The 26355-nt window shown below is 38.2% G+C and overlaps 1 protein-coding gene across 3 annotated transcripts in view; it reads left to right on the top strand.

Annotated features, from left to right (window-relative positions):
* CNTN4 (contactin 4) overlaps nucleotides 1-26355 on the top strand; it is a 1043858-nt gene that overhangs the window by 333132 nt on the left and 684371 nt on the right. Inside the window, exon 4 of one of the 3 annotated variants that reach the window (XM_069561831.1) lies at nucleotides 21107-21179. The exons of the other annotated variants lie outside the window; for them this stretch is intronic. The gene's annotated coding sequence lies outside the window, so the exon portion shown is untranslated. The remainder of the gene's footprint in view (nucleotides 1-21106; nucleotides 21180-26355) is intronic. 3 annotated transcript variants of the gene reach the window in all.

The following is a 26355-nucleotide window of genomic DNA, read 5'->3' as shown; positions in this document are numbered from 1 at the left end:
TTTAGTGGTTTTCTAGATATGAGGATATTCAAGAATTGAACTCATAAAATTACCTCCTAAAAATATCTACCTATCTGAAGACCTGCTCTGCCAGTTTTTCCCAGAGCACAGGGTACCTCTGTTCTGTTCTCAGCCCATAACTCCTTTCAGGGGGTGTTGAAAATTAGCAGCTACAGCAGCACCTGGTTTGATCCTTGTAGATGGCAAGTGCCCATGACAAGTCAATTTGTAGTTGACACCCATCACCCTAATAATCAACATCCTGTAATAATCAATGCCTTGTTTTCAAGAGGCAGTAGGGAGTGAGCTTTAGGGTGTGCATAAGAGAGTTTCATATGCGTATCCTGGTTTCCTTTCTCTGCTGTTTATAATGGGAAACATTAGACAGTCAGTGCTTGAAGCCCCTCTTCACATACTCATTCAGTATTCTCTTGAATGGTGTGTGTCCTCACTGAAGTTTAACCTTTGTACATCAAAGATGGGGCTGAAGCCAAACTCATTTACAATATAACTACTTAGTATGGAACTCTTACCTTGATAGGCAGAATGCTAAGCACTTTATAATCATTATTGACATTACAGTCATGGCTATCTTTTGAGATAGAACTGTTGTTCCCATTTTACCAATAGAAACCTTAGTTACAGAGAGGGTATTATGTAATTTGCTTAAAACACTAACAAGGAAGTCTTGCTAGTTCCTAGCAAGGGCTAGGAAGGAACTTAAAGAAAGTTCCTAGCAAGGAAGAGACTGGAAGAGCATTTGTATTTTTAGACATTATTTATAATATTGGCATCTGTACACTGGCGTACTTGCCTGATTTTGTGTTTCTATCTAGTCTGACATCTGTAACTAACTGTTGTGGATAACTTTGTTTCTGTTCTCTGACAGTGCAATGAAAAAGCAGTCACTAGGAGAGTCTCACCTGAGATAAAGTTACACAGACTTGGGGAGGGGTTTTGCAGAGAAGGAAAGCTTTCCAGTGGAACAAAAAAGAGGGGAATGCAGACCAGATTTTCACGCTACTTTGAATTAGCCCTTGGCCTTGTTGCCCTTGATCCTGAGTGCCTAACCCTCTTCTCTTTAGACACATTTTTTTCCAAACTTCTCCATAGAAGAAAGTGATAACCCGGGGCTCTTGGTTTTAGTTCTGCTCATTCTACAGCTTTTTACATAATGGGAGGGCATCTGGATTTGATAGTTCCCTCTTTCACCCACACAGATGTGGTGTTTTTCAGTGTCCCTCAAAAAGAGACATCTTCTCAACAGCAAATTCTAAATGTATTGTGATAGTGATCTCTATTTCAATTCCTGAGAGTCAGAAAAATAATCAAAGATTTGCATCAAATCTAAAGCCATTGTTCTGCAAGCTAGTTTCCACTAAAAGGTCTTCCCTATAGATTATTTATACTTCTGGTCTAAAATGGGGTACAGGAATTTATTTTAGCATTTTAGAAGCATCTGTATAGCCTCAAAATAATTCACAATTTTGGAGGAATGACTTCATCTCATTGTCACAGTGTGGAGAGCTTTTGATGTCAAGGGATATCCATTAACATCCTGTTTTTTTCTAGTGTCTCAAAATGACATGGCTTCAGAGGGATTCTGTATCATTTGCAGGGATGGAAGGACCATCAGGTCATGAGATAGGAGGTTTCCTACACTTCAGTGAGGGCTGTGTTGTCCAGGAGCTAACTTTGTTTTACCCTTTTCTACTACTTGTCCTGAATATCTAGTTCTGAATCTGAATTTCCATGCCAAACTGGAAAAGTAGCATTGCCCTCTTTTGCGCATCAATTTTGGATTTCAGCGTGGAAGGTGATACCATTATTCTTAGTGAAATGAACTTTGAATGAACTCTGAAAGTTATAAACCAATAACCAATACAACAAATAAGTGATTCACCTCAGAGCAATCTGACTTCTAAAAGTGGTGTTCCTGGGAAGCTTGTGTGTAACTGTCTTCTAGAAAGCCTCAGAAGTTTTTGCCTTTCTTTATTTTTTTTTTTCCAAATGGACGATTTTTGACAAACAGACTCCAAAGGGCAGTCAAGTGTCAAATACAAAGTTATGGCTGGTGCAGCTGCCTTTGGGATCACACGCTCCATTTATCCATTATAGGAAGCTCAGATGCACAATCATGTGGTGCCATTTTGTGTACCTGTCAGTTTAGTTCATTTAATGAACATTGATCATGCTCATTCAGACAAATTTCTCCATGCTGCAGACAAGTCTGTCATTTCTAAAAGGTGTGGTAGGAACTTTGGTTTTTTTGCAGCCTGCCTCTGTGAAATGCTTCTTGCCAAAAATAAACAAACACATTTGACTAATGTACCTTTAATTTTGCTACAAAAGAGAAAATATAATAATTAAAATTTATTCTGGTTTTGCTGATATAAATCCAGTATTTTTCTACTTAAAAATTTAAATGTTAATGGCTTTGTCATAGATTCCTCTATGGATGTTTCAAGTTTTGCATTTTTATTTGTACCAAATGTCACTTTTTTCTTCTTTTTAAAATATTCTGTTATAAAATTTGCTACTGGGTAGTTTTATCACTCTTCGACAGCATTGAGTACACTGTTCGATTGGTGCCAGATTCATTGTCCTACATTAGCATGGTAAAAATACATTATTTTTCTTACCATTTGATTTTTGCATCCTGTCAAAATATCTCACAAAATAATAGTTTAGGTTCTTATGATTGGAATGCATCATTTTTATGAATGATGCTTTGTTATTTAGTTGTTATTAGAGACAGATTTTTAAACTATGTTCGGTTAGTTTGCCTCAGCTTAGGGTGCACTATATTTAGAAATGATTTACTCATAACTCCTGCGTCAGGAGATGATCCTAATCAGGTTTTGGAAAGGACTAAGTACACTTACATTATTCTACATGTGTTGTTATTTCAACGTGTGTATTTCATTTGGCTGAGCTTTCTTCCATCACCCGGGGGTACAAAACAGCTGAACAAGACAGATGTGCTCAAATTATAATACATACTCATTTAAACAACTTGTGGGGTTTCCAAGTTACTGATGAAAATTAGAATTGAATCATGATACCAAGCACTTCACATATCCAACTTTTAGATTTTGAAAATCCTATGAAATAAATGGAGCATTCCATCCAGAATGTAGTGTACCTTTAGAATAAATTTATTAACCTAACAAATTTATTTTTTTTGGTCTAAGATCCTCTTGGCTCAGATCATGAACTCCTTATTGCCAAATTCAGAAGACAGTGGGGAAAACCACTAGACCATTCAGGTATGACTGAAATCATATCCCTTATGGTTATATAGTGGAAGTGAGATATAGATTTAAGGGACTAGATCTGATAGACAGAGTGCCTGATGAACTATGGACAGAGGTTTGTGACATTGTACAGGAGAAGGGATCAAGATCATCCCCATGTAAAAGAAATGCAAAAAAGGAAAACGGCTGTCTGGGGAGGCCTTACAAATAGCTGTGAAAAGAAGAGAGGCAAAAAGCAAAGGAGAAAAGGAAAGATACAAGCATCTGAATGAAGGTTTCCAAAGAATAGCAAGGAGAGATAAGGAAGCCTCCCTCAGCGATCAATGCAAAGAAATAGAGGAAAAGAACAGAATGGGAAAGACTAGCAATCTCTTCAAGAAAATTAGAGATACCAAGGGACCATTTCATGCAAAGATGGGCTCGATAAAGGACAGAAATGGTATGGACCTAACAGAAGCAGCAGATATTAAGAAGAGGTGGCAAGAATACACAGAAGAACTATACAAAAAAGATCTTCACAACCCAGATAATCACGATGGTGTGATCACTCACCTAGAGCCAGACATCCTGGAATGTGAAGTCAAGTGGGCCCTAGAAAGCATCACTATGAACAAAGCTAGTGGAGGTGATGGAATTCCACTTGAGCTATTTCAAATCCTGAAAATTGATGCTGTGAAAGTGCTGTACTCAATATGCCAGTAAATTCAAAAAACTCAGCAGTGGCCACAGGACTGGAAAAGGTGTTTTCATTCCAATTCCAAAGAAAGGCAATGCCAAAGAATGCTCAAACTACAACACAATTGCACTCATCTCACATGCTAGTAAAGTAATGTTCAAAATTCTCCAAGCCAGGCTTCAGCAGTATGTGAACCGTGAGCTTCCAGATGTTCAAGCTGGTTTTAGAAAAGGCAGAGGAACCAGAGATCAAATTGCCAGCATCTGCTAGATCATTGAAAAAGCAAGAGAGTTCCTGAAAAACATCTGTTTCTGCTTTATTGACTATGCCAAAGCCTTTGTCTGTGTGCATCAAAATAAACTGTGGAAAATTCTGAAAGACATGGGAATACCAGACCACTTGATCTGCCTCTTGAGAAACCTATATGCAGGTCAGGAAGCAACAGTTAGAACTGGACACAGAACAACAGACTGGTTCCAAATAGTACATCAAGGCTGTATATTGTCACCATGCCTATTTAACTTATATGCAGAGCACATCATGAGAAACGCTGGGCTGGAAGAAGCACAAACTGGAATCAAGATTGCCAGGAGAAATATCAATAACTTCAGATATGCAGATGACACCACCCTTATGGCAGAAAGTGAAGAGGAACTAAAAAGCCTCTTGATGAAAGTGAAAGAGGAGAGTGAAAAAGTTGGCTTGAAGCTCCACATTCAGAAAATGAAGATCATGGCATCTGGTCCTATCACTTCATGGGAAACAGATGGGGAAACAGTGGAAACAGTGTCAGACTTTATTTTTTTGGGCTCCAAAATCACTGCAGATGGTGATTGCAGCCATGAAATTAAAAGACTCTTACTCCTTGGAAGGAAAGTTATAACCAACCTAGATAGCATATTCAAAAGCAGAGACATGACTTTGCCAACAAAGGTCCGTCTAGTCAAGGCTATGGTTTTTCCAGTGGTCATGTATGGATGTGAGAGTTGGACTGTGAAGAAAGCTGAGTGCCAAAGAACTGATGCTTTTGAACTGTGGTGTTGGAGAAGACTCTTGAGAGTCCCTTGAATTGCAGGGAGATCCAACCAGTCCATCCTAAAGGAGATCAGTCCTGGGTGGTCTCTGAAAGGACTGATGCTGAAGCTGAAACTCCAATACTTTGGCCACCTCATGCAAAGAGTTTACTCGTTGGAGAAGACTCTGATGCTGGGAGGGTTTGGGGGCAGGAGGAGAAGGGGATGACAGAGGATGAGATGGCTGGATGGCATCACCAACTCGATGGACATGAGTTTGAGTGAACTCCGGGAGTTGGTGATGAACAGGGCAGCCTGTAGTGCTGTGATTAATAAGGTCGCAAAGAGTCAGACACGACTGAACGACTGAACCGAACTGAACTGAAAACTCTATCATCCAAAAATGCTAAACATGTGTATAATGAAATATATTATGGAGCATTGTCATATATGAATGCATTGACAGCTTTGTCATATATTAAAATGTAAATGGTCTAAGTATCTATGAATAGGGGAAGAGTCCTAAAAGTTATGTCCACACCTACAGTGCAACAGTATAAACCTATAAAAATTATAAGGCAGATCAGTATGATATGAAGAAAAATACAGGTCTAAGAGAATAGCAACGTTAGAATAATATGCACATGAGGATGCTGTTTATTTAACAAGTAAAAAGAAAAGCATGTCCATCTATGTGTATATGTATATAGATGCGAAGAATAAGTTTTGAAAGAGAATTTTCTTCTTCTGTGGAGGAGAACAGGATGTGGAGAGTTAAAAAGCTAATTTTGATACTTACATCTCTACTTTTCATTATTCTACAAAAATCATGCATGAAACCAATATTTCTGTTATTATCTATAATTTATTTTTTAAAAGAAGAAAATCCATAAACAAGTATGTGGAGTCATAATTATCCAGTTAAACTATTCAACAAATGTTAATGGTAGTCATTCTATGTACACGTTTCTACAGTTGCCAATAGTAATACAATGGAAAACAATGAGACACACTGGTCCTGAGCTAGGGGATAGAGAAATTGATGAAAGAAATACAATAATATACACATTTATTATTATCTAGGTAAAGTACAGAGAGTTAGAAAAGTGTATGATTATATGCTCAATGAATGTTTCCTGAGGAAGGAATTTTTGTGTCAATATCTGAAGCTTGAATCAGGCCTGACAAAGCAAGGAGGCTATTTATGACATCAAAGCAGTATAAACAATAAAAGTCGGGTGAATAAAAAGGTATAGAGTAAGTTATGTCTTAAGAAATAAGCCAGATAATCCAGTCTATCTGGTTGGCTGTGGTTAATCTGTAATACTTTGCAAATAGCAAACCATCCAGAAAAATCAAGTAAGTCTCACTGCACAAGCAATGAGCCAGGTTTTACCGAAGTTAGTACATCTTCATGTATTCATTTTTTATGTACTCGAGAGTCATCGTCCGATTGATCTTGAGCTCATTTTTTTGACATTATTTGTGTAACTGAATATCTGTCATTGCCCAAGCAATAACCAGATGTCACTTAAACTCTCTTTTCCTCTCTCCATCCTTGTGCTCTTGCATTCTTGTATCCAATAAATATATATGGAGCAACCTGTATGTGCTGGATATCAGGGAAAACAACTATGGTCCTTCCTCTATAAATTCCAATTCTATTGGAAGAAACAAACGAATTATTAATAATAGGTCACAAATAGAGACTGATGTTGTGAATGAAGTTAGTGGAGTAGAGAATGTCTTCTTGATATATTCAGAGAAAGGCGTTCTGAAGAAGTGGCGCTAAACTGAGACCTCAGTGTTAAGAGTCAGTTATGGAAGAGTCATGGGAGAGGCATGTGTAAAAGTCTAAGCTAGGTAAAAATTTGGAGTGTTCCAGGGACTGAAACAAGGTGAAACTGAACAAGGATCTGAGCCCCAGGTGTGTGCATAACCTGGGAAGAAATTCTACCCAGAAGTACTGAGAGCCCAGTCCTTCCTGAGACAGTGAAAGATAATGGTCTGTTTTGTAATTTCTAAGAATGGCATTCTTTATCTTGCAATCATTGAATCTTATGGTGTGGCAGAAACTCTAAAGGCGACCTAATCAAATTATTTCCAAGCTGAATGCTATTTGTACTGGAAGTCTGAACAGCTGAAGGTCTCCATCAACAGCACAGGTTTGTTTTTTTCCTCTGAGCCAGTTTTGTGATTGACTCAATCCCTATTACTGTTTTCCTCCAGAAAGGCGATCCTGAATTCATTTGCAGGACCATCACTCTTTTCACCTATATACTCCTATATACTTGTAGTTTGTGCCATGGGTCTCCTGATAGAAAGTCCTCTCTACAGCCTCAGAATCTCATCAGTTGGAAACATGAAAGCAATCATTGTTTTATGTGGAGCTCTCTTAAATCCTGAGCCAAAGGAGAATGACCCTCTCTTAAACCATCTCAAGGAAGGAGCTTTCCCAACAGTTAATTTTTCCTGGAAGCTGTTGTAGTGATGTCCAAAACACATGATACGGAGAGTTAAGCCAGTTATCTAAATGATTCAAATCAAAAAACTTAATAGTAAAGTGAATTTCCTGAATTATCCTCATGGTTGTGTAGACTGCTAGACACCATTAATTTCATCAAGTAATTACCAGTTCAGTGAAGTAAGTTATGAAAAAGTATACACAGATACACATCTACATGCTATCTGTAATAGACTGTCAGACTGCCTTTACTAGGGTTAGGTGCAACCGCAAAACACAGGAAATTATTCAAGTGACTATTTTCTCATTTCTCCCAAGAAGTATTGGTGTTTATAGTACTATTCTAGTTGTGTAGGAGGAAAGATACTTCACTACTTACTATAGAACTTTCTCTTTCAAGACCACCTAAGAAAAACTGCTAGGCTATTGAAAAGATGTATGCATGACTATATGCTTATGTACAGTATACACATAATTTTAAAGGATGCATTTTATATGTTTTCTCTTGTTCTCTTCCCACAAAACTTGGAGTTCTAATATGATGTTCACCCCCTTTGCCATTAATTCCTGGTTGTGAAGCTAAACTGTGCCTTTAAACTGTGCCAAAGGAAAGCATTACGGCAATTGAAGAGATAATGCAGGTCAAAAAACCATTTATATCTCTATTACAGGCAAAGGCTAGACCCTTCCTAAATGCCTGTTGAGTGAAGTTGAATTAAATTAGTTCGAATTGAATTGAATTGCCTTGAGAGAGCTGGAGCTGGAGCCAATTATTACTTCATCCTTTGGCCAGTGTTTTCAGTTGAATATTTCAACAATTATTCATTTGACCAACATTTATTGAATGCTACCTATTATGAGGCAGGCTGAAATTCAGTTCAGGGCTGTGGATTCACAGATTTAAAATAAACATAGTCTTTAGTTTGTAATTTCTCACAGTGAACAGAGGAAGATAATGTGAAAAGTGGTACCAGTAGAGAGATCCAGGGAGCTCTCACAGGGACAGGTAAATAAGATGGGAAGATTGGTGGATGGGATTGCAGATGGCAACCTGGAGGAAATGACATCCTGCAAGTGCTTAACTATGATGGCATTTCTCATCAGACGAGACAGCCAGCAGCATTTCTGTGCAGCAGGCAACATGTCAGTTTAGTATTTACTCTTAAGTGTTGTCTGAGCTTTTTATTACCTTATTGAATTTTTCTAGAATCATTTTCTATTGGCCTCTGGTGGTTGAATTTGGGCACACGGTACTGAAGAAGAATCAGATCTCAGAGCTTGGTGGTACTGATAACTGCAGACTACAGTGCCTTCAGTTGTGACTGAGCTGGGGATATAGCTCACACACATATACTCAGTGTTGCTTTTCATATCCAAGAAATAGTTTGGTGTATTATATATATACATTTTATTTTAAACAGCTTTCCATTTGGTTAATAGATATGGCCATAAATTGGCATTTTGTAAATAAACTGTGTTCATTAAAGTGAGAGAGTTCTTTAGAACTATACTTTCTTTCTCACTGGAACTGGCTAAGTGATTTTTAAAATTGATATCTTTGAAGTATAAGATGATGAGTTTACAGGTCTTGATGTTAAATTACGTTTTCATCAAGAAAGAGAATAGTGTTGCTCACTTTAATTGTCACCAACTTTAAACCTTAAATGGAGGAAGGTGATTCTATGTGAACCTTCAAATTGGGTTACGTAGAATGTTTGCTTCTTGTGTAGATCTCTTGAGATACATGATGTTAAATATTTCTTCATCTTTAACTTTTTCTCTGATTTCTACCTCTTGTCATATGAATGGAACCTGTTAATTAGCAAAGTCCTCAGACATATTTAAGAGTGTTGCATTCCCCAGTCACAATTCTAGTGAGGAAAAGAGACTCTGATAATTAAATCTGTTTAATTGACAATTTCAAAGTTTTCTTCCTCTTGGAACTCATTTGAGTATAAGAAAAACTGGATACAAATAAATAACTGCTGTACATTTTAGAAGGAAAAAATACTCTATTAATGTTCCTAAAAATAAAGTGCTATAAATTAAATAATATCTATTAAAGATCTAATTACTTGAATTCTTTTTTCACAACTTGGTGAATTAATTTTTCACTGCCTTCAGTGTATATTTTATGTAATGCTCTTTGTATTGTAAAATTTAATACATATCATTGCTGACAGTCACACCCCAAATTTCTGATTCCATTTACCCTTTTATTCTAGAGGTCTATCCACTGTAAAGCAATAAAAGAAAAGAAAGAAGGTCCTAACAGAGGAAGTTCTAAAAACAATGTGTGTATGGATCGCCTATTCTGGCTCATTCCCAAACATTCTGATTCTAAAACCTTGCCTTGCAATCTGAAACAATTTTTGAAAGATGGAAATCCTGAATGATTATGATGCAGGTGGCTTCTAGTACAAACTTGGAGGAACTTTGAAGCATGAGTTTAATCACTTCTACCTTTGAAGATTTGTGAAAAATCTATTAGCCATGGAGAAGGTAATGGAGTGAGTTAGAATTTAGTTAGTGTAAATATCTGGTGTTAATGACATGCTTAATCCACTGGTGGTGCTCTGCATCCTGGAAACAAATCAGCATACAATGAGATCTCTGAAGTCCTTATAGTCTCTAAGTACTCAAAGTCCATTCCCAACATGAAAATTTCATGGGAAAATTCAGTGCAGTGGTTCTTCTTTATTTTTTATTTGACTTACAATGTTTTATTAATTTCTGCTGTACCGTGAAATGAATCAGCTGTGTGTGTGTGTGTGTGTGTGTGTGTGTGTGTGTGGTATACACACTTTCTCTTCTGGATTTCTTTCCCATTTAGGTCATGGCAGAGCATAACGTAGAGTTCTCTGTGCTATACACAAAGTTCTCATTAGTTATCTATTTTATACATGTTAGTGAATATATGTCAAGTGGGGGTAGGATGAACTGGGAGCTCAATGGTTCTTGAGGTGTGACCCCTGCATACCAGCAACACCCTCCCCGTCTGACAACTTGAGAGAAGTGCAGCTCCCCAGACCCTACCATGGACCTACTGAATGGGACGCTGGGGAAGGGAGCAGTCTGTTTGTAATCATCTGACTTTCCTTTGTTGAAAGTTTTGGAGTAACTGTATGGGTGTGTGATATTCTAAAATAGAGGAAAATGACAAGTTTGAATTGCAGACCTAAGGAAAAGGAGTGGATGAGATTATGCAAAAGAGAAGAACAGTGAATCGGGGACTCAGGGAAGCATGGTTCCTCTCAGAGGGCTTGGTTGTTTTGCTCTATCGCCAGTGCCTCAGGCGCTCAACTCTGACGCAGGCACTGAGAGCCTCAAGTTCACTTGCTCTTTAGCACAATAGTCTGACTATTTTAAAAGAAGTTGCTTTTGAAGAAAATTCTTTAGAAGTAAATTTTTCAGCTTTAGCTTTCAGTAGTGACAAAACTAGCGTTAGCAAAAGCCTCTGGCGATAAATAAATGAGATTAATAAACCAAACCTAAGAGGAGTGCACAGAAATTTTCCGAATCAGAAAAGCAATCTTCTTTTCATACCACAAATGTTATATTTGCAGAGACATACTTGGCATTGTCATATTTGTTGATGATATGGCTCATTTTTTAGTTTCCTCTTGGCAAATGTACTTGCTGAAGAATTAAGTCACGCAGACCTCAGATACAGTAACTAATGCAATTGACTTCAGTTCAGTTCAGTTCAGTAGCTCAGTCGTGTCCGACTCTTTGCGACCCCATGAATCGCAGCACGCCAGGCCTCCCTGTCCATCACCCACTCCTGGAGTTCACTCAGACTCACGTCCATCGAGTCCGTGTTGCCATCCAGCCATCTCATCCTCAGTCGTCCCCTTCTCCTCCTGCCCCCAATCCCTCCCAGCATCAGAGTCTTTTCCAGTGAGTCAACTCTTCACATGAGGTGGCCAAAGTACTGGAGTTTCAGCTTTAGCATCATTCCTTCCAAAGAAATCCCAGGGCTGATCTCCTTCAGAATGGACTGGTTGGATCTCCTTGCAGTCCAAGGGACTCTCAAGAGACTTCTCCAACACCACAGTTCAAAAGCATCAATTCTTTGGCGTTCAGCCTTCTTCACAGTCCAACTCTCACATCCATACATGACTACTGGAAAAACCATAGCCTTAAGTATCTTCAAATTCCAGTGCATGAGATTTTATGGCTTTGTGTACCATTGTTTAAGTAAATACAAATTTGATTAATATTGCGGACAGATCATTTGTGGATCACCCATAGTTCTCAAGAACTGCATTTCCTGAGTTTACTTTTAATATGTCCAAGTAAGTCAGAACCAGTTATGCTAAAGGAACCAAGTGATGCATGTATATGATTGTATTTGAATATAGAGTGTATCTTTGAATAATTGGGTATCAGTGTATGACAATGCCAAACATTCTGAAATCTCTTCTTTTACTTCATTTTTCCAATGAACAGGTACAGCATGTGGTTAAGCAACTAGTTCAAAATCCTGTACTTGATTAAAGATTAATTCAGGATTGGAACCAGTACCTTGTGCTATAATGGGTCTGTTATATATTCAAAGCAGCATTCATTTGTATGGTCTTCAATTCATTTATAAAATGTTATTATTGAAGTCAAAATGAATTGATATATTTTCAATAACTTAATAAATAATACATTTGAATAAATACAAAGGAGTCCCACAAGAAGCCCATTATTGAGTAGAATATGATATCCACTAATAAGCATGTATGAATATATGTGATTCAGAAGTAATATTTTCAGGAAGGAAAGGTATCGCAAATCTGTGTGATCTGATTGGATTAGTGTTGCTTACAATAGGGCCCACGAGAAATGCAGCTATGTTTCTATAGGAGTGTCCATAAAGGCACTCTTATTCCCAGAGAAATATTCTAACAAATTGAAGATAAAATATTATCTTTGGAGGCCTCTTCTTCTACATATCCTATGAGTAGCAGGTAGTAAATAAAGTATTAGATTTTGAGTTTAAATTTAATTGAGTCCTGCAGTGGATTCAACTGTGGCATTCAAACATCGCTTTTGGAGGTATAGAGATAGTGAGTTATTTAGCAATGCCACATGACTAATTGCTAGTAATTGCCTACAGGAAAGGAGTTGGAGAAGCTTATCTCCAGAGCCTCCCCATCATATTTTGTGCAACAGCCTTTGCAGCCCAGGACAGCAGCAGGGCTCAGGAGAGCCACTGGGAAATTATTAGCAAGCATGCAATATATAAAGCAGGTGGTCTCACTTTTTTAAATAAGCTTTGTGTAAAGTGAACCTTTATACAAATAGAAAACTGTGAAAACATGCTCTTTTAAATAATGCATTATTTTCATTCCTGATTAACCTTTATGTGCAATTGGCTCTTACGAATATAGTACTTTCCCATTTCAACTCTAGCTTCCTGCCACTTTGCAGTGACGAATGTGCTATGAACTAGTATTGAATATGGCTTCTAAAGAAATAGGTGATTTGACTACATGTGAAAAGAAAAATATGTTTACAAGGAAATTACATGTTGGAGTAAGTTTTAAAAGATAGAAATTTGGTATATAGTTAAATCAGATCTTTCTACAGTCTTGTAAAAGCATAGAGTTCATTTGTCATTTTTTTTAATTTACTTTTTTTATTGAAGGATAATTGTTTTAGAGAATTTTGTTGTTTTCTGTCAAACCTCAACATGAATAAGCCATAGGTGCACATATATCCCGTCCCTTTTGAACCTCCCTCCCATCACCCTCCCCATCTCACCCTTCTAGGTTGATACAGAGCCCCTGTTTGAGTTTCTTGAGCCATACGGCAAATTCCCATTGGCTACCTATTTTACATATGGTAATGTAAGTTTTCATGTTACTCTTTCCATACATCTCACCCTCTCCTCCCCTCTTCCTATGTCCATAAGTCTATTCTCTATGTCTGTTTCTCCACTGCTGCCCAGAAAATAAACTCTTCAGTACCATTTTTCTATATTCTGTATATGTGTGTTAGAATATGATATTTATGTTTCTCTTTCTGACCCACTTCACTCTGTATAATAGGTTCTAGGTTCATCCACCTCATCAGAACTGACTCAAATGCATTCCTTTTTATGGCTGAGTAATATTCCATTGTGTTTATGTACCACAACTGCTTTATCGATTCATTTGTTGATGGACATCTAGGTTGCTTTCACGATCTAGCTATTGTAAATAGTGCTACAGTGAACCAAGGAATACATGTGTCTTTTTCAGTTTTTGTTTCCTCAGGGTATATGCCTAGGAATGGGATTTCTGGGTCATATGGTAGTTTTATTCCTAGATTTTTAAGGAATCTTCATACCGCCTTCCATAGTGGCTGTATGAATTTACATTCCCATCAACAGTGCAAGAGCGTTCCCTTTTCTCCACACCCTTTCCAGGATTTATTGTTTGTAGACTTTTTGATGATGGCCATTCTCACTGGTATGAGGTAATATCTCATTGTGGTTTTGATTTTCATTTCTCTAATAATGAGTGATTTGAGCATCTTTTCATATCTTTGTTAGCCATCTGTATGTAGTCTTTGGAGAAATGTCTCTTTTCCCACTTTTTGATTGGGTTGTTTGTTTTTCTGGCATTAAGATATATGAGCTGCTTGTGTATTTTGGAAATTAATCCTTTATCAGTTGTTTCATTTTCTATTATTTTCTTCCATTCTGAGGATTGTCTTTCCACCTTGCTTATAGTTTCCTTTGCTGTGCAAAAGCTTTTAAGTCTAATCAGGTGCCACTTGTTTACTTTTGTTTTTATTTCCATTAACCTAGGAGATAGGTCATAGAGGGTCTTGCTTTGGTTTATGTCATCGACTGTTCTGCCTGTGTTTTCCTCTAAGAGTTTTATAGTTTCTGATCTTACATTTAGGTCTTTAATCCATTTTATCTTTATGTATGGTATTAGGAAGTGTTCTAATTTCATTTTTTTACATGCAGCTGTCCAGTTTTCCCAGCACCATTTATTGAGAGGCTGTTTTTGCCCCATTGTATATTCTTGCTTCCTTTATCAAAATTAAGGTACCCATAGGTGCATGGGTTTTTTCTGGGCTTTCTCTCTTGTTCCATTGGTCTATATTTCTGTTTTTCTGCCAGTACCATACTGTCTTGATGACTGTAGCTTTGTAGTATAATCTGAAGTCAGGAAGGTTGATTCCTTCAACTCCATGCTTCTTTCTTAAGGCTGCTTTGACTATTCGGGCTCTTTTGTGTTTCCATATGAACTGTGAAATTTTCTGTTCCAGTTCTGTGAAAAATGCCATTGGTAATTTGTTAGGGATCGCATTGAATCTGTAAATTGCATTTGGTAGTATAGTCATTTTCACAATACTGATTCTTCCTCCCCAAGGACATGGAGTATCTCTCCATTTGTTTATGTTGTCTTTGATTTCTTTCATTAATGTCTTATAATTTTCTGTGTACAGTTCTTTTATCATCTTAGGTAAGTTTATTCCTAGATATTTAATTCTTTTTGTTGAAGTGGTGAATGGGATTGATTCCTTCATTTTCTTTCTGATTTTTCTTCTTAGCATATAGAAATGCAAGTGATTTCTGTGTATAGATTTTGTATCCTGCAACTTTGCTAAATTCACTGATTAGCTCTAGTAATGTTCTTATGCTGTCTTTATGGTTTTCTATGAACAGTATCATGTCATCTGCAAACAGGGAGAGCTTACTACTTCTTTTCCTTTTCCTTTTCCTTCTTCTGCATTCCTTTTATTTCTTTATTTCTCTGATTGCTATAGCTAGGACTTCCAGAAATATGTTGAATAATAGTGGTGACAGTGGACACCCTTGTCTTGTTCCTGATCTTGGGGGGAATGCTTTCAGTTTTTCACCATTGAGAATAATGTTTGCTGCAGGCTTATCATATATGGCCATTACTATGTTGAGGTAGGTTCCTTCTATGCCCATTTTTTGAAGAGCTTTAATCATAAAAGGGTGATGTTTTGTCAAAGGCTTTTTCTGCATCTGTTGAGATTATCATGTGGTTTTTATCTTTCAATTTGTTAATATGATGTATCACATTGATTGATTTCCGTGTATTGAAGAATCCTTGCATCCCTGGAATAAACCCAACTTGATCATGGTGTATGAGCTTTTTGATGTATTGCTGAATCCTGTTTGTTAGAATTTTGTTGAGGATTTTTGCATTTGTGTTCATCAGTGCTATTGGCCTGTAGTTTTCTTTTTTGTGTTATCTTTGGTTTTGGCTTCAGGGTGATGGTGGCCTCATTGGAAGGATTCCTTCCTTTGAAATTTTTGGAAGGATAGGCATTAGCTCTTCTCTAAATGTTTGACAGAATTCTCCTGTGAAGCCATCTGTTCTTGGGCTTTTGTTTTTTGGGAGATTTTTGATCACAGCTTAAATTTCAGTGCTTGTAATTGGGTTGTTCATACTTTGTATTTCTTCCTGGTTCAGTCTTGGAGAATTGAACTTTTCTAAGAATCTGTCCATTTCCTCCAGGTTATCCATTTTATTGCTATACCATTGTTCATAACAATCTCTTATGATCTTTTGAATTTCAGCATTGTCTGTTGCAAACTCACCGTTTTCATTTCTAGTTTTGTTGATGTGATTCCTTTCTCTTTTTTTCTTGATGCATCTGGCTAAAGGCTTGTCAATTTGGTTTATCTTCTCAAAGAACCAGCTTTTAGTTTTGTTAATGTTTCCTATTATTTCTTTCATTTCTTTTTCATTTATTTCTGCTTGGATCTTCATGATTTGTTTGCTTCTACTCATTTGTTTTCTTTTTTTTCTAGTTGTTTTAGGTGTAAAGTTAGGTTATCTATTCTATATTTTTCTTGTTTCTTGAGATAGGATTGTACTGCTATAAACTTCCCTCTTAGGACTGCTTTTGCTTCATCCCATAGGTTTTTAATTGTCTTATTTTCATTGTCATTTGTTTCTGGAAAGTTTTTTATTTCCCTTTTGATTTCTTCAGTAACTTGTTGGTTGTTTAGAAATGTGTTGTTTAATCTCCATGTGTCTGTGTTTCTTACAGATTTTTCTCATAATTGATATTTAATCAATAGCATTGTGGTCAGAGAAGATGCTTGATATAATTTCAATTTTATTAAATTTGTGATGTTTGATTTGTGACCCAAGATGTGGTCTGTCCTGGAGATTTTCCATGTGCACTTGAGAAGAAAGGTGTATTCTTCTGCATTTGGATGGAATGTCCTGAAGCTATCACTGAGATCCATCTCATCTAATGTATCATTGAAGACTTGTGTTTCCTTATTAGTATTCTGTTTTGATGATCTGCCCATTGGTGTGAGTGGAGTGGTAAAGTCTCCTACTATTATCATGTTACTAGAAATTTCTCCTTTTATGTCTCTTAGTGTTTGTGTTATGTAATGAGGTGATCCTATGTTGGGTGCACAGATATTTACAATTGTTATGTCTTCCTCTTGGATTGATCCCATGATCATTATGTAGTGTCCTTCCTTATCTCTTGTAATCTTCTTTATTTTAAGGTCTATTTTGTCTGATATGATGATTGCTACTCCTGCTTTCTTTTATTTCCCATTTGCATGGAATATATATTTCCATCCTTCTCTTTGAGTCTGTATGTGTCTTTAGATCTGAAGTGTATTTCTTGTAGATAGTTTATATATGGGTCTTGTTTTTGTATCCATTCAGCCAGTCTGTGTTTTTTGGTTGGAGCATTTAATCCATTTACATTTAAAGTAATTATTGATATATATGTTCGTATTGTCATTTTCTTAATTGTTTTAGGGTTGATTTTGAGATATTTTTTCTTCTGTTTTATTTCTTGACTATTTAAGTCCACTTAACATTTGTTGTTAAGCTGGTTTGGTGGCACTGAATTCTCTTAACTTTTGCTTGTCTGAAAAGCTTTTTATTTCTCCATCAATTTTGAATGAGCTCCTTACAGAGACAGTAAGCTTGGTTGTAAATTTTTCCTTTTCAGTACTTTAAATATATCCTGCCATTCCCTTCTGACCTTCAGAGTTTCTGCTGAATGATCAGCTGTTAAGCATATGGGGTTTCTGTTGTATATTACTTGTTGCTTCTCCCTTACTGCTTTTAATATTCTTTCTTTGTGTTTAGACTTTGTTAGTTTGATTAGTATGTGTCTTGCCATGTTTCTCCTTGGGTTTATCCTGTGTGGGACTCTTTGTGCCTCTTGGACTTGATTGACAATTTCCTTTTCCATGTTGGGAAAATTTTCAACTCTAATATCTTCAAAAATTTTCTCATATCCTTTCTTTTTCTCTTCTTCTTCTGGGACCCCTATAATTTGAATGTTGGTGCGTTTCATGTTGTCCCAGAGGTCTCTGAGACTATCCTCAGTTCTTTTCATTCTTTTTACTTCATTCTGCTCTTCAGAAGTTATTTTCACCATTTTATTTTCCAGCTCACTGATTCATTCTTCTGCTTCAGATATTCTGCTATTGATTCCTTCCGGAGTAGTTTTAACTTCAGTAATTGTCTTGTTTGTCTCTGTGTGTTTATTCTTTCATTCTTCTATGTCTTTGTTAATTCATTCTTTTACTTTCTCCATTTTGTTTTCAAGGTTTTTGGTCATCTTTGCTATCATTATTCTGAATTCTTTTTCAGGTAGTTTGCCTATTTCCTCTTCATTTATTTGGACTTCTTTGTTTCTAGCTTGTTCCTTCATTTGTGCAGTATTTATTTGCCTTATTTTTTTTTTAACTTACTGTTTTTGAGTTCTTCCCTTCCCAGGCTTGAAGGTTGAATTATTTCTTCCTTTTGGTTTCTGCCCCGCTGAGGTTGGTTCAGTGGTGTGTGTAAGCTTTGTATAGAGTATGATTTGTGCTGAGTTTTTATTTGTTCTTCCTCTGATGGGCAAGGCTGAGTGAGATGGTAATCCTGTCTGCTCATGCTTGGGTTTGTATTTTTTCGTTTGTCATTTAGATGAGGTGTCCTGCACAGGTTGCTACTAGTGGTTGGGTGATGCCAGGTCTTGTATTCAAGTGGTTTTCTTTGTGTGGGTTCTCACTATTTGATGCTCCCTAGTTACTTCTCTGATAGTCTAGGGTCTTGGTGTCAGTGGTCCCACTCCAAAGGCTCAGGGCTTGATCTCTGGTCAGGAGTGAAGATTCCACAAGTGGTTTGTTATGGCATTAAGTGAGATAAAACAAATATCTCAAAATGAGAGACCAAAGATGAACCCCAGACAAATGGCAGTTACAAAATCAGGCAAGTAATAATTAAAATAATGGAATATACACATGTATGTATATACCCATGAGCAAAGTCAAAACAGCCCAACAAATATAAAGTACAGCAGATTTACCCAGCAATCAAAGTAAATCAAAAAATTATATTTACCAGTTAAGAACAAAACCATCTCAAGCACAGGCTGGAAATCAAAAATAAAACAAGGTGTCAAGTGGGGAATAAAGCAATGAAAACAAAACTAACAAATATGTTGAGAGCAAAGGAAAGAAAACAAAGAAAGAAAAGATATGCAAAGTTAAATACAGGTACATGAAGAAGATTTATATACATTAAAGATTAACTCCAAAGGGAAAAGAGCAGTAGGAAAGGCAAACAAAGGAATAAATGTAGAAAAATATAATAGGTTTAAAAAAGTTAAAATTATAAAAAAGAGGAAAAAAAAAGGAGAAAGAAAAATGGAAAAAAAAGGAAAACTCCTCAGAATTGCAAAAGCCCAATGTACATGCAGAAATTTATAACAATACCAAAAAGTGTGACTAAATATACAGATATACATATATACATATATACCTATAAGCAAAATCATAACAGTCCATTAAAAATAAAGTATAATAAATTGACCCAGTGAACAAAGGAAACCAAAAATTATATCTACCAGAACAAAACTAACTAAAGCACAAACTAGGAAACAAAATTAGGAAATGAGCCCAAATTAGGAAAACAAAACTAAAGCAAGGTGCCAATTGGGGAATAAAGCAATTAAACTAAAGGTGTCATATATGTTGAAAGGAAAGGAAAGAAAGAATAGATATGCAAAGTTACATAGAGGTAGATAAGGAAGATTTACATATATTAAAGATTAATTGCAAGGGGAAAGGGACTGTAGGAAAGACAAAGGAATAAATGTAGAAAAAATAATGATAGGTTTAAGATATTAAAAATTAAAATAAAGAGAATAGGAAAAAAAAAAAGGAAAACTCCCCAGAACTTCAAAAGCCCAACATAGAGGCAGAGGTTTATGACAACAGTGAAAAATGTGACTGAGAAAGAAAAGAAAAGAAAAGCTCAAAATCTTAATTAGATTTCATAGTGCCAGTAAAATCGACAACTACAACAGGGGCAACGGAAAGGAAAAAAGAAAGAAAAAAAATTCAAATGAATCTACAGAACAAGTCAAAACATAAGAATAATAAATGTTTTTCTTGAGTCACTGCTGTCAAGAGTCCTTCCCTCGCTGGGAGTCACAGTTCACCTCATCCTCACCTCGGATGCCCTCTAACACTGTGTTGATCTCTGAATCTGCTGTGGGGGCAGTTCACATTCTCATCTGGTCCTACTCCTGTATGTTCTTGCCTCCAGTGTCCACAGCTATCAGAGCTAGTGAGTTTTATTTTGTGGGAGCTCTCAGTGACCTTTTATATATTCCACAGACACAGAGTCTGCCTGGTTGATCATGTGGATTTAATTTGCAGCTTGTACAACTGGTCGGAGGATTTTGGGTCTTCTTCCTTAGTCACACTGCCCCTGGGATTCAGCTGTGGTTTTATTTCCACCTCTGCATGTGGATCGTCCACTGGGGTTTGCTCCTGGTGGACTGCCCTGGAGGACTTAGTTTGCCTCTCTGAGGGCCAGGTGTGGAGATGGTGCAGCTGCTTGGGTAGCAGGGATTCTGGCAGCACCAGGTACTCAGGGGAGTTGGTGGCTAGAAATATAGCGGCTAGCAGGAAATATAGTGCTCTAGAAGGGTAGCCAATATTGGCCAATACATTCCAGTATTCTGGCCTAGAGAACCCTTCTCCCTGACAGAGAAGCCTGGCAGATTACAGTCTACGGGGTGGCAAAGCGTTGGACACCACCGAAGTGACCCTGCACGCATAGACACAAGACTTTTATTGCCTGTGGCAGCTCTGCCCCAGTGAGAGCTGAGCATGAAGATGATGAAGCTGCTCGGCTTGCAGAGACCCTGGCGGTGCCAAGTATGCAAAGACACGGACTGCCTCCACTGCAGGAGTTATGGCCGTATAAGAGTCTTTCTTTGAGCCTCTTTTAGCTGGCAATCAGAAGGCCTCTTCGGTTGGTCTTGCTCTGTAGTGCTGCCCGTTCAGACACTTAGAGGGCTGCCTTCGTGGGGTCCTTTTCTGTTGTTTGGTGCATCAGGCAATAGAGAGGGCTCCCCTGGCTGGGGTCCTACACTGTAGACTGGCAAGCCAAGCACTTAAAGAGGCACCCTGGGCGGGGTCCTACTCTGTAGTTTGGTCCATCAGTCACTAAAAGGAGCACCCTAGGTAGGGTCCTACTCTGTAGTACAATGCATCAGACGCATTTGATGGGCCAGCCTTTGTTGTTCAGCTGCCAATGATGGTGTGTTGGGGGAGAGAGGCTATGTTGATGGCTCCACCCTCAATGCATGACTCGGCACTATCGCCTTGCTTCCATGGCTGCCCGGCTTTCCTCCACAGGCATTTCCGACCACATTCTCCTCCCTCACATCCCCTCAATTTGTCTCTCTGCAGGCAACAGCAGCCCTCACCCAGGGATTGCTCCTCAATCCCTGAACTCCAGCTCCCAGCTGCTGCACCATCTGGGGTATGTATGGCTGTGACAAGGACTGTCTGATTTTCATTCCACTTCAGTTCAGTTCAGTTCAGTTGCTCAGTAGTGTCCGACTCTTTGCAATCCCATGAATTGCAGCACGCCAGGCCTCCCTGTCTGTCACCAACTCCCGGAGTTCACCCAAACTCATGTCCATTGAGTCGGTGATGCCATCCAGTCATCTCATCCTCTGTCGTCCCCTTCTCCTCCTGCCCCCAATCCCTCCCAACATCAGAGTCTTTTCCAATGAGTCAGCTCTTCGCATGAGGTGGCCAAAGTACTGGAGCCTCAGCTTCAGCATCATTCCTTCCAAAGAACACCCAGGACTGATCTCCTTTAGAATGGACTGGTTGGATCTCCTTGCAGTCCAAGGGACTCTCAAGAGTCTTCTCCAACACCACAGTTCAAAAGCATCAATTCTTTGGCACTCAGCTTTCTTCACAGTCCAACTCTCACATCCATACATGACTACAGGAAAAACCATAGACTCGACTGAATGGACCTTTGTTGGCAAAGTCATGTCTCTGCTTTTTAATATGCTATCTAGGTTGGTCATAACTTTCCTTCCTAGGAGTAAGCATCTTTTAATTTCATGGCTGCAATCACCATCTGCAGTGATTTTGGAGCCCCAAAAAATAAAGTCTGACACTGTTTCCGCTGTTTCCCCATCTATTTCCCATGAAGTGATAGGACCAGATGTCATGATCTTACTTTTCTGAATGCTGAGCTTTAAGCCAACTTTTTCACTCTCCTCTTTCACTTTCATCAAGAGGCTTTTTAGTTCCTCTTCACTTTCTGCCATAAGGGTGGTGTCATCTGCATATCTGAGGTTATTGATATTTCTCCGGCAATCTTGATTCCAGCTTGTACTTCTTCCAGCCCAGCGTTTCTCATGATGTACTCTGCATAGAAATTAAATAAACAGTGTGACAATATACAGCCTTGACGTACTCCTTTTCCGATTTGGAACCAGTCTGTTGCTCCATGTCCAGTTCTAACTGTTTCTTCCTGACCTGCATATAGGTTTCATTCCACTTCAGTTCAGTTCATTTCAGTTCAGTCACTCAGTCGTGTCCAACTCTTTGTGACCCCATGAATTGCAGCACGCCAGGCCTCCCTGTCCATCACCAACTCCCAGAGTTCACTCTAACTCACTTCCACCAAGTCAGTGATGCCATCCAGCCATCTCATCCTCTGTCGTCCCCTTCTCCTCCTGCCCCCAATCCCTCCCAGCATCAGAGTCTTCCAATGAGTCAACTCTTTGCATGAGGTGGCCAAAGTACTGGAGTTTCAGCTTTAGCATCATTCCTTCCAAAGAACACCCAGGGCTGATCTCCTTCAGAATGGACTGGTTGGATCTCCTTGCAGTCCAGCTGTTTCACTCTCAGCCTTAAATGTTTCTCCTCTGACTCAGACAGTTGCCCTGATGTGGGGATTGGACCCCTGCTTCAGTTTCCCCACCCGCCGAGGGCAGTTCCAGTCCTACTAACACTCCTGTTTCCCCCGCTAGTTCTTTCATCCTACCGAGTTTTGCATGGGTCTGTATTTTCTTTTCCTCTGGTCAGGTACTCCTGTCTGCTCTCAGCTGGTGTATGCACTTCTGTGTCTAAAGGTGTATTCCTGATGTTTCCATGGAGAGAGATGTACTCCACATCCACCTACTCCTCCATCATCTTGTTCTTCCCCCTGTGTCATTTTTTATTATTATAATCATTGTTTTTGCCTTCTCTGTTATACTTTTGTTAAATCTAACTCAAGATCCACAATGGAATTCATCAAGTTGTTGCCTTTTTACAATCATCTGGAACTGAACCCTAACAACAATAATAACAACAAAAATAGACAGTAGCTAATGGACCATAAAGATTTAAACAAACACAACCCACGAGCTAAAATGCATTGTTTCTGAGTATAAAATGAAGAAAATCCAGGTCTTAGTTAAAATTGAGGATTGTCTTTCTATCTACAGAGTATCTTGCTGAATTTCAAGACATTTTTTGAACAGTAGCAGAATTTTAACCCATATTTTTCTCTATTTTTTTAATCTCCTATCTCTTAAATATTGATGTACCATAAACTTGTCATTTAACTCCACTCAACACATTTGGATAGTTTATTTTAGAAGCTTTGTGAATTAGATCCTACAGAAAAGGCAGTTTAATTTTGGACCTTGATAATATCCAGCTTGGTTAGTTTTATTCTATTACATGGACCTTAAACTGGTTGGGTACTTTAAATAGTGCCAGTTAAATAATGATTTATCCACTACTCCAATTTTCTGATAGGTAAGATTTAGAAGTTTACTTTTAGGTATGCATGTGTGTTAGGAGAAACAAAGCCTGTAAGAAAAAAAAAATATATATATATATATATACACACACACTCACACACACGTACATACATACACACATACAAGGAGAGATTGATTTTGAAGGCTGACAAGTCCCATATCCTGTTCTCTGGAACCTGGGCTTGCAGGAAAGCCAGTGATATTATGCAGTTCAAGTTGGAAAGCCTGAGGACCAGAGGAGCTGATGGTTTAAATGACAGTCCAAGGGCTGGAGGAGATGAGATGAAATAACCTCACTGAAGTGGTGAGACCAGAGGGAACCAAGAGTGGTAACTTCCTCCTTTTTCTCTCTTTTTTGTTCTATCCAGGCCTTTGATAGACTGGATGAAGCTCACCCACAATGGTGAGGGAGGTCTTCGTTACTCAGTCCACCAGTTCAAATGTTAATGTCTTCCATGAACACCCTCACAGACACACCAAAAAATAATGTTTTACCAGCTACCTGGGCATGCTTTATTCCAGTCAAATTGGTACCTCAAAACCATCACAGTGTGACTGACAAGATTCTTAAATTATCTTTTTTGAAATGGTTATGGAGGGTGCCCTATTTCTTTCTTTTTTTTTTTTTTCAAGTTTAGTTTCCAACGAGATTTCTGCACTTTGAAGAAATATACCCTAGAGGGGAGGAAACACTTCTGAGTCTTTTTAATAATATAATTAGGAGAAGTAATTTATACACTAGTAGGAGCTTACCTTTGGAAGAATAATTATTTAGAATTCTCTAAGAGTTGAATGGTTTTAAAGGAAGATATTTCATCAGAGAGATGCTTCTGACAAGTGTCTCTTCAGTAGAATTGATGAGTTGGTTTCTTTCTGGTTCCTGGTGACACATATAACCCCCTCTGCTGAGTAAGAAGTATTGCAGAAAATGATTTGGACGCATTTGTCAGGCAGGGCCTCGAGTTTCTTGCAGGGCAACTGAGTTTCTTTCCCTTCTTTTCTCATACTTCCCCATTCATCCTTTTCTCAGTGGGTTTTCTTTCCCATTACATCACTTGGGTGACTCCCTTTCTAGTAGCATCTCAGCCTTCATTCTTAAAGGTTGGCAACCTCTTTTAAAGCTTGTATTGGCCTTCTATAGCAAAGAAGACAAGTCATCAAAAATCACAATATTTCAGTGAGAGAGTAGTCCCATCATTTTGAGGTCATTCTGGAGGAATCTCGGACATGTATCACTGAGCTCAGTTTTGAATCTGTGTTAAAGTGAAAGTGTTAGTTGCTCATTCATATCCAACTTTTTGTGACCCCATGGGCTATAGCCCACCAGGTTCCTCTGTCTATGGGATTCTCCAGGCAAGAATACTGGAGTGGGTAGCCATGCCCTTTTCCAGGGATCTTCCTGACCCAGGAGTAGAACTTGGGTCTCCCGAAATCACAGGTGGTTTCTTTACCATCTAAGCCACCATCTTTACCTATTCAATTCACTGAAACTGGATCTGTGATTTGCTGTGGGACCTGTGCTCTACTTAGAGACCAGCTTTCCAGATTAGTTCTGTAGAAGGGACAAAAAACAGTGATACTGGGTTGTGGTTTCATGGTGGTTTTTTTTTGTTGTTGTTTTTAATTTTCTTTCTTACTTCATTTAGTCAACTAGTCAGTTTTATTTTCACTAACCAGTTTAATTTATATATAAGTTGATTCATTTGTAGTTTATCTTATTTCCTTCTAGGTTTTAGGCAATGAAGGACCAAATAAATTTACATAATTTATCTGACAAACGTGTGATTAAGTTTGAGTATCGTTTCCTCAGGAAACTCTTTTTAATCTCTTCCAGGATATCTCTAATCACCTTATTATATACTCCAGTAGAACCATTTCTCTTTCCTACATGGTGTCATAATTTTATATATATTTGTGTGTTCTTTAATCCAGTATTTTTCAAATGATTACTTTATAACAGGTACTGTTAAGTAAATATCTCTGTGAATAAAATGGATAAAAATTGTAGCTTGTGAAGCTTATGTTCTAGTAAGAAAGTCACAGACTTAATCAACATGTATTATTATGTTCAGTAATGAAAAATGCTATGAAGATAACATAAAGCAGGATAAATATGGAGCATTACCTGGGAGGAGAGGTGGTGGCAAGATTGGGTTCTCTGATTAGGAAAGGCCTCTCTGAGCAGATGAGGCCAAGCCAAAGACTGGCCAGCAAGGAGCTGCCCATCCTGTGGAGGTCCAGGGAGGAGTTCTCCATCGGAAGGGGGAACCCTGAAGGGGTTCAGCTGCTTTCCTGGAGGAAGAGAAAGAAGAGCAGTGACGCTGGGTTTGGTGAATGAAGGAAAGTGGTAGAAACGGAGACCATAGAGACTGGCAGGGAACAGATCACTTCGGTCTTGATGGCTGACTGATGTTCATGTTTTGTTTTTTAGGTTCCGTGAAAAATAACTGTGGGATTTTTTACATCATGTCTCATTTGTTTGCCCATGCCCTGCCATATGAGTGTCAGTCAGTCACTCACTCAGTAAATATTGGATGGATACAGGCATGCATGGTGAGACAAATGGGCTAGTGGCCCTATAGCCCTGCTGTTTGCTTGTGGGTTTTGCTTTGCTTTTCTATTATCAGAGTTATACATGTGGATAGTTGGTGTTGCTTTTGTTTCTTTTGACAGCTAGTTGAGTAGGATTCCCCATGGCTCATGCCTTGACATTTATGCCATTTTCCTCCTCCTCTCCTTGGGTTAAGAAAATCTATTGGCTTGACATCTTGAATGTGACTGTCTATGTAGACTTACTTGTATTTCCATCCAATAACTAATTCTGAACGATAGTGCTAAGCCAGGTTCCTCAGCTCAAAAGTCAGGATCAGACGTGAACTC

Source organism: Ovis canadensis, chromosome 19 (assembly GCF_042477335.2).
Source record: "Ovis canadensis isolate MfBH-ARS-UI-01 breed Bighorn chromosome 19, ARS-UI_OviCan_v2, whole genome shotgun sequence".
Taxonomy (NCBI): domain Eukaryota; kingdom Metazoa; phylum Chordata; class Mammalia; order Artiodactyla; family Bovidae; genus Ovis; species Ovis canadensis.
The sequence above is the reverse complement of the archived record's forward strand: the minus strand, read 5'-3'. Positions and strand labels throughout refer to the sequence as shown.